The following is a 9,358-nucleotide window of genomic DNA, read 5'->3' as shown; positions in this document are numbered from 1 at the left end:
AGCCAGGTCTGGGGTTGGGCCTTAAAGGCGAGTTCCCAAAACAAGGACATGGAATCACCTCCCTGTGGGGCTACCACTGACTCAATAGCTCGTGACGTGAAGGGTTGGTGGAATGTGATTTGGATGGCAGCTGAAGGCGGGTACTTCAATGGCCCAACCCCCCTGGTCATGGAATCTGGAAGCAATAATCTGTTGGTTTACACGGACGTTCATATTTGGAATGACCTAAACTGAACTGGATTCTAGCAGCTGGACGGGTTAGTTTTGGTCTGCTGTTCCTTTTTATAGAACCTGTAAAAAGCTTTGGTTGTTCTCATAATAAGGTAATGGAATTTATTGATATCATTTGTTCTGAACCAGCTGGACCTGCAGCTGCTGGCCTGGATTTCATGTCTCCCTACTTTATGTCATCAGAAATACAATGAAATAAGACAAACAAAGGAGCATTCAATGTCTGACATACATTTACTACCATGTTTAGAAATGTACCTGAGTGCAGTCAGAGAGGCCGTGGTTGAGTTAGAATGCTACACAATGAGGCCAACAACAATAATTTAAAAGGAATTGATTTAAAAGGAGATTAAACAAAAACATGTAAGATGCCCTGCTATGAATCTGAGGTATTTTCCTCCCCACACAAACACAGCTTTCATTTCCAGCTAAGATCCAGTTGTTTTGCTCTGAACAGCATCTGAGGGAAATGAGGCGAGCACATCCCTCTGCCGCTCCTTCTGCCGATCAGCCTTCATGGTAATGGGGATCTCTCACGTTCATGTGTGAAACAACTGTGAAACGCACAAGCATTGCTGAAAACAAAGTGTTACCTTAGATGGTGTTAGTCTTTTTCTGAAAGACCAAACTGAAAATAACAACAAAAAATCCATTTGCCACAGTGGGGAAGGAAATGGTCCCTGACCAAGGAACCTGTTTCAGTCGACACAAACCTGTACTGGATGAGATCAATGTCAACTTTTGCTGAAAAGCCCTTAAATATTCTAGCACACTTTAATAACACTACTGACTCACTGACGATGCGTCCAAAGGCATCTCCTAATGAGTTTAACCTGATCCGTCAGTAACGGCCAGGAAAAACTGGATGACTACACGGCTTAGAAAACAGGCTGGCTACCAATCAGAGTTCCCTTTGAGGACAAGGCCCAAACAACCAAAGATCTAGAAAGAGACAGTTGACTGAGACGATGGAGAACCAGCACCCCAGTCTGATAGAACCAGGAGCCATGGACCAAAGTTTAAAGGAAACACGCAGAGGACAGGTGGTCCAATGTGGAGAACTGCATGACTTTACACCTAAAAACTACAACATAAACACGGATACTATCTGTATTGATGCTTGTTCTGGATTGGTTATGGGGATTTCTGAAATAATGGTATGTCTGCTTACGCCCGCCGGTTATGGATACTTGTGTATTTTTAGGGACCTGAATCTGTAGAAATAACTGGTCAGAAGATAAAACCAGATAAGGATCATATATGTAAGAAAAAGACATAAAAATCTAAGCAAAACAAATCAGGGGAGGGGTTCTCTTCCTCCCTTTCAGGCAATTCATTGAACTCTTTTTGACAAAGTTCATATTTGATGATCTCATGTGTCACATTCTGTGCGCATGAAGGATCTGTTTATGGTTAAGAGCAACAATTGAAGCAGTGGATGTGGATGTTTGTGTGTTTTCCAATCAATGTCATCACTGTTTCTCCCAGGTTTCATAGATCTTTGTACAGACGTCTATTTCTGCTTTTGGTTTAGTTCACATTTGGTTTTGTTTGCTTGAAATCAACTATTTCCAAACCAAATCCACTTCAAGAACCAACAAGTGTTCAGTCGAGTGGTAACAGCACAGACACACAACGCCATGCCCATCAGAACTTTGTGGATCAATAAAACCTGCAGTTTGATGATGATGATGACCGAATGGGGCCATCAGCCAAAAAGGGGGGGCAACGGCCAGAAGGGGGGCACAGCCAAGACAATGCTCCCCAAATATGCTTCCTTTATTCTCAAGCCCTGAACTTCACTGAGGGTAGAAGTGTAAAGTTGCCTCATTGCAAACACAACTGACATATCAGGAGGGCAATGTTGTTGTTGCTCTGTTGCCCCCCTTATTTACCGGACTTGGTCCTGCAGGTTCTCTTGTTCTTGGGTTTCAGCAAGTCCAGAGGGGAGAACCGCAGTTCCTGAGGTGCTGCTTCTCCTTCCAGCCGGTACGAAACCATTCATGACCGAAGGAGACGCCATCCCATGTTCACCTGAGCATTTACTTTCCTTCGACATGGTAATTCTTCGACTGTTTACGCGATTAATTCCAGCGGATTCTGTGGTGGAGAGAAGCCTCTTTATGGCGTTCAAACCTTCAGCTGACTGATCTTGTAAACGGTCAAAGAGGTATGGCGTGTGTGTGGGCGTGGCCTGGGGCATCCCCGCTGTTAAAGGGTTAAAGAATTCCATTTCACCTAATGAGACAAGCAGATTTTCAGAGAACTCATCGAAAGGTTAGTTGATGAATTTTAAGTTGAGTTTTGAAATGTTGCTTAGTTGTTTGGTTTTCTGTAACTTTATTTTTGTTCATAAACCACACGTGACTAACAATTACAGGCAAGTCTGGAAATGGAAAACATGTCAGATGTGGCTGTAGATACATAAGAACAAGAAGCTCATGGGGGGAAAATGGGTTTGCAGGCGCAGGCGGATCCTGAAAAACAAAAACAGCGACCGCGTTGGACGGGTCGGTGAAAAGCTGTCATGGAGTGTGTTGTTGTTGTGCCCCGATGACGGCTTCCTGTTGGCTCCGTTTGGCCATCTCTGGTATATTTTTGAGATGGGGTCAGAGCCCGTCCGGCTGCTCGGTTCCTGCTAGTTAGTCAGGCCTCTGAGGCGGCAGAGGTGGACAGATGAATCACTCGGCAGTGAAAATACCACATGTCTGGAATACAATGACCACCCAGTCCAGACACAATACCCACACATAAACACCACCAACACGCCGACTCACTCATGACACCGGCAGAAAGAGCTCTGGTGTCCACACACAAACACCAGCAGGACAAGCGGGGGGGTGCCCCGTCATCTCAGAGTGACGACGACGTTCCCAGATGCCAGACGTGTTTTGGTTTCTGTGACTCATGCTGCCAACCGGCCTTCTGTCTCCGTTTCTGTGGCATGTTCTCTAAGCTCCAGATGAAGCCCGGCGTTAGAGAACCGCTAAGACTTCTGCTGACGGCTGTTACAGCCAGGTCAAGCTGACATGTCCAAACCCAGAAAAAGCCTTTTTCACCAACACCCCCGGGGGCTGTAAGCCATTTAAGGCCCTTCAGAAGGGCATTTAGGCCCTGACACAAACGCAGACCCACAAACATCACCACGACCTATTCATCTGTACCTGCAGCGAAACACACAGCCCCTCTGTATACAGAATGTGTTCGAGCCGTTTCCAAGAGAACATTTACACTTCTATTTATTTGCCTTGTTTCAAATGTTCGATTTATGTCTCAGACTTACTGGAAGCGCGAGCGTGCAGCTTCCAGGGAAAGCATTTGGGTCCACTTTAAAAATGATATGAGGCCAGACAGGCTGGAAGATGAAAGCAGTCACAGGGAAACAAACAAAACACAAAGAAATACCATAAAACAGATCGGAATGGGAAAGGGAACACCAGGGAAGACGAGATGAAGAAACAGGGAGGAAGGAACAAATTGCTGTAAACGTCTTGGTAGTAAATCGCAACCAAATGGCCACGAATGAGCGGCGTGAGGGAAAGTGCTGAGAGATCCTTCGCTGCGATGGCTGCATGGATGGATGAGACGGAGCGGCGTGAGATAATAAACTGTAAAAAGCTTCCCCATCACTTTCCAAGAATTCCAGCATTCAGCAGTGGCTCTGTGAACACGATCCCTGCAGGGCGGCCGGCTGAGAAAGGCCTGACATTCGATACGCTGCTGCAGAATGCTGAGGAGTGAATGAGGCCAAACCTTTGTGCCGGTGTGAGGGTTCAACTCCACGCACAGCTGCACCTCCACTACCACTGTGTCTGTGCACACAATCACAGGAACAAATCCAGCAGCACTATTTTTATTCATGGCTCATAAAAATGTTTAGTGCTGGTGAGCTTTAGCGGGTGACGGTTGAAATCCCTCTTTGTCTTTTCATCATTCCTTTCAACAGAGAACTTTCAGAATAAGACGTCCTGTTCGCTTGTGTCAACCATCCCACATCGTATTCATGCTAATAACAAATCGCAGTTCCACTCTGCTTTTCCAGAGCTTCAGTCTGCTTTTCCAGAGCTCCAGTCTGCTTTTCCAGAGCTCAAGTCAGCTTTTCCAGAGCTCCACTCTGCTTTTCCAGAGCTCCACTCTGCTTTTCCAGAGCTCCACTCTGCTTTTCCAGACCTTCAGTCTTCTTTTCCAGACCACCAGTCTACTTTTCCAGAGCTCCACTCTGCTTTTCCAGAGCTTCAGTCTGCTTTTCCAGAGCTCCAGTCTGCTTTTCCAGAGCTCAAGTCGGCTTTTCCAGAGCTCCACTCTGCTTTTCCAGAGCTCCACTCTGCTTTTCCAGAGCTCCACTCTGCTTTTCCAGACCTTCAGTCTTCTTTTCCAGACCACCAGTCTACTTTTCCAGAGCTCCACTCTGCTTTTCCAGAGCTTCAGTCTGCTTTTCCAGACCTCCAGTCTGCTTTTCCAGACCTCCAGTCGGCTTTTCCAGAGCTCCACTCTGCTTTTCCAGAGCTCCACTCTGCTTTTCCAGAGCTTCAGTCTTCTTTTCCAGACCTCCAGTCTACTTTTCCAGAGCTCCACTCTGCTTTTCCAGACCTCCACTCTGCTTTTCCAGACCTCAAGTCTGCTTTTCCAGACCTCCAGTCGGCTTTTCCAGACCTCTAGTCTGCTTTTCAAGAGCTCCACTCTGCTTTTCCAGACCTCCAGTCTGCTTTTCCAGACCTCCACTCTGCTTTTCCAGACCTCAAGTCTGCTTTTCCAGACCTCCAGTCGGCTTTTCCAGACCTCTAGTCTGCTTTTCCAGAGCTCCACTCTGCTTTTCCAGACCTCCAGTCTGCTTTTCCAGACCTCCACTCTGCTTTTCCAGACCTCAAGTCTGCTTTTCCAGACCTCCAGTCGGCTTTTCCAGACCTCTAGTCTGCTTTTCCAGACCTCCAGTCTGCTTTTCCAGAGCTCCACTCTGCTTTTCCAGTGCACCAGTCTGCTTTTCCAGACCTCCAGTCTGCTTTTCCAGACCTCCACTCTGCCTTTCCAGAGCTCAAGTCGGCTTTTCCAGAGCTCCACTCTGCTTTTCCAGAGCTCCACTCTGCTTTTCCAGCGCTCCACTCTGCTTTTCCAGACCTTCAGTCTTCTTTTCCAGACCACCAGTCTACTTTTCCAGAGCTCCACTCTGCTTTTCCAGACCTCCAGTCTGCTTTTCCAGACCTCCAGTCTGCTTTTCCAGACCTCCAGTCGGCTTTTCCAGAGCTCCACTCTGCTTTTCCAGAGCTCCATTCTGCTTTTCCAGAGCTTCAGTCTTCTTTTCCAGACCTCCAGTCTACTTTTCCAGAGCTCCACTCTGCTTTTCCAGACCTCCACTCTGCTTTTCCAGACCTCAAGTCTGCTTTTCCAGACCTCCAGTCGGCTTTTTCAGACCTCTAGTCTGCTTTTCCAGAGCTCCACTCTGCTTTTCCAGACCTCCAGTCTGCTTTTCCAGACCTCCACTCTGCTTTTCCAGACCTCAAGTCTGCTTTTCCAGACCTCCAGTCGGCTTTTCCAGACCTCTAGTCTTCTTTTCCAGACCAACAGTCTGCTTTTCCAGACCTCCAGTCTGCTTTTCCAGACCTCCACTCTGCTTTTCCAGACCTCAAGTCTGCTTTTCCAGACCTCCAGTCGGCTTTTCCAGACCTCTAGTCTGCTTTTCCAGACCTCCAGTCTGCTTTTCCAGAGCTCCACTCTGCTTTTCCAGTGCACCAGTCTGCTTTTCCAGACCTCCAGTCTGCTTTTCCAGACCTCCACTTTGCTTTTCCAGAGCATTCTGCTTTTCCAGACCTCCAGTCTGCTTTTCCAGACCTCCAGTCTGCTTTTCCAGACCTCCAGTCTGCTTTTCCAGACCTCCAGTCTGCTTTTCCAGAGCTCCACTCTGCTTTTCCAAAGCTCCACTCTGCTGTCCAGACCTCCACTCTGCTTTTCCAGAGCTCCACTCTGCTTTTCTAGAGCTCCACTCTGCTTTTCCAGACCTCCAGTCTGCTTTTCCAGAGCTCCACTCTGCTTTTGAATACCTCCAGTCTGCTTTTCCAGAGCTCCAGTCTGCTTTTCCAGAGCTCAAGTCGCTTTTCCAGAGCTCCACTCTGCTTTTCCAGACCTCCACTCTGCTTTTCCAGAGCTCCACTCTGCTTTTCCAGAGCTCCACTCTGCTTTTCCAGACCTTCAGTCTTCTTTTCCAGACCACAGTCTACTTTTCCAGAGCTCCACTCTGCTTTTCCAGAGCTTCCAGTCTGCTTTTCCAGACCTCCAGTCTGCTTTTCCAGACCTCCAGTCGGCTTTTCCAGAGCTCCACTCTGCTTTTCCAGAGCTCCATTCTGCTTTTCCAGACCTCAAGTCTGCTTTTCCAGACCTCCAGTCGGCTTTTCCAGACCTCTAGTCTGCTTTTCCAGAGCTCCACTCTGCTTTTCCAGACCTCCATCTGCTTTTCCAGACCTCAAGTCTGCTTTTCCAGACCTCCAGTCGGCTTTTCCAGACTCAGTCTGCTTTTCCAGACCTCCAGTCTGCTTTTCCAGAGCTCCACTCTGCTTTTCCAGACCTCCAGTCTGCTTTTCCAGACCTCCACTCTGCTTTTCCAGACTCATCTGCTTTTCCAGACCTCCAGTCTGCTTTTCCAGACCTCCACTCTGCTTTTCCAGAGCTCCAGTCTGCTTTTCCAGACCTCCAGTCTGCTTTTCCAGAGCTCCACTCTGCTTTTCCAGTGCACCAGTCTGCTTTTCCAGACCTCCAGTCTGCTTTTCCAGAGCTCCACTCTGCTTTTCCAGAGCTCCACTCTGCTTTTCCAGACCTCCATCTGCTTTTCCAGAGCTCCACTCTGCTTTTCAGAGCTCCACTCTGCTTTTCCAGACCTCCAGTCTGCTTTTCCAGACCTCCACTCTGCTTTTCCAGACCTCCAGTCTGCTTTTCCAGACCTCCACTCTGCTTTTCCAGACCTCCACTCTGCTTTTCCAGACCTCCAGTCTGCTTTTCCAGAGCTCCACTCTGCTTTTCCAGACCTCCACTCTGCTTTTCCAGACCTCCACTCTGCTTTTTCCAGATCCACTCTGCTTTTTCCAGAGCTCCACTCTGCTTTTCCAGACCTCCACTCTGCTTTTCCAGAGCTCCACTCTGCTTTTCCAGTGCACCAGTCTGCTTTTCCAGACCTCCAGTCTGCTTTTCCAGAGCTCCACTCTGCCTTTCCAGAGCATTCTGCTTTTCCAGACCTCCAGTCTGCTTTTCCAAAGCTCCAATCTGCTTTTTCAGAGCTCCACTCTGCTTTTCCAGACCTCCAGTCTGCTTTTCCAGAGCTCCACTCTGCTTTTCCAGTGCACCAGTCTGCTTTTCCAGACCTCCAGTCTGCTTTTCCAGAGCTCCACTCTGCTTTTCCAGTGCACCAGTCTGCTTTTCCAGACCTCCAGTCTGCTTTTCCAGACCTCCACTTTGCTTTTCCAGAGCATTCTGCTTTTCCAGACCTCCAGTCTGCTTTTCCAGACCTCCAGTCTGCTTTTCCAGACCTCCAGTCTGCTTTTCCAGACCTCCAGTCTGCTTTTCCAGAGCTCCACTCTGCTTTTCCAAAGCTCCACTCTGCTGTCCAGACCTCCACTCTGCTTTTCCAGAGCTCCACTCTGCTTTTCTAGAGCTCCACTCTGCTTTTCCAGACCTCCAGTCTGCTTTTCCAGAGCTCCACTCTGCTTTTGAATACCTCCAGTCTGCTTTTCCAGAGCTCCAGTCTGCTTTTCCAGAGCTCAAGTCGGCTTTTCCAGAGCTCCACTCTGCTTTTCCAGACCTCCACTCTGCTTTTCCAGAGCTCCACTCTGCTTTTCCAGAGCTCCACTCTGCTTTTCCAGACCTTCAGTCTTCTTTTCCAGACCAACAGTCTACTTTTCCAGAGCTCCACTCTGCTTTTCCAGAGCTTCAGTCTGCTTTTCCAGACCTCCAGTCTGCTTTTCCAGACCTCCAGTCGGCTTTTCCAGAGCTCCACTCTGCTTTTCCAGAGCTCCACTCTGCTTTTCCAGACCTCAAGTCTGCTTTTCCAGACCTCCAGTCGGCTTTTCCAGACCTCTAGTCTGCTTTTCCAGAGCTCCACTCTGCTTTTCCCGACCTCCAGTCTGCTTTTCCAGACCTCCACTCTGCTTTTCCAGACCTCAAGTCTGCTTTTCCAGACCTCCAGTCGGCTTTTCCAGACCTCTAGTCTGCTTTTCCAGAGCTCCACTCTGCTTTTCCAGTCCTCCAGTCTGCTTTTCCAGACCTCCACTCTGCTTTTCCAGACCTCAAGTCTGCTTTTCCAGACCTCCACTCTGCTTTTCCAGAGCTTCAGTCTGCTTTTCCAGACCTCCAGTCTGCTTTTCCAGAGCTCCACTCTGGTTTTCCAGTGCACCAGTCTGCTTTTCCAGACCTCCAGTCTGCTTTTCCAGAGCTCCACTCTGCTTTTCCAAAGCTCCACTCTGCTTTTCCAGACCTCCAATCTGCTTTTCCAGAGCTCCACTCTGCTTTTCTAGAGCTCCACTCTGCTTTTCCAGACCTCCAGTCTGCTTTTCCAGACCTCCACTCTGCTTTTCCAGACCTCCAGTCTGCTTTTCCAGACCTCCACTCTGCTTTTCCAGACCTCCACTCTGCTTTTCCAGACCTCCAGTCTGCTTTTCCAGAGCTCCACTCTGCTTTTCCAGACCTCCACTCTGCTTTTCCAGACCTCCACTCTGCTTTTCCAAAGATCCACTCTGCTTTTTCAGAGCTCCACTCTGCTTTTCCAGACCTCCACTCTGCTTTTCCAGAGCTCCACTCTGCTTTTCCAGTGCACCAGTCTGCTTTTCCAGACCTCCAGTCTGCTTTTCCAGAGCTCCACTCTGCCTTTCCAGAGCATTCTGCTTTTCCAGACCTCCAGTCTGCTTTTCCAAAGCTCCAATCTGCTTTTTCAGAGCTCCACTCTGCTTTTCCAGACCTCCAGTCTGCTTTTCCAGAGCTCCACTCTGCTTTTCCAGTGCACCAGTCTGCTTTTCCAGACCTCCAGTCTGCTTTTCCAGAGCTCCACTCTGCCTTTCCAGAGCATTCTGCTTTTCCAGACCTCCAGTCTGCTTTTCCAGACCTCCAGTCTGCTTTTCCAGACCTCCACTCTGCTTTTCCAAAGCTCCAC

Source organism: Oryzias latipes, chromosome 6, assembly GCF_002234675.1.
Source record: "Oryzias latipes chromosome 6, ASM223467v1".
Classification (NCBI taxonomy): Eukaryota; Metazoa; Chordata; class Actinopteri; order Beloniformes; family Adrianichthyidae; genus Oryzias; species Oryzias latipes.
Note: the sequence above shows the minus strand (reverse complement) of the source record.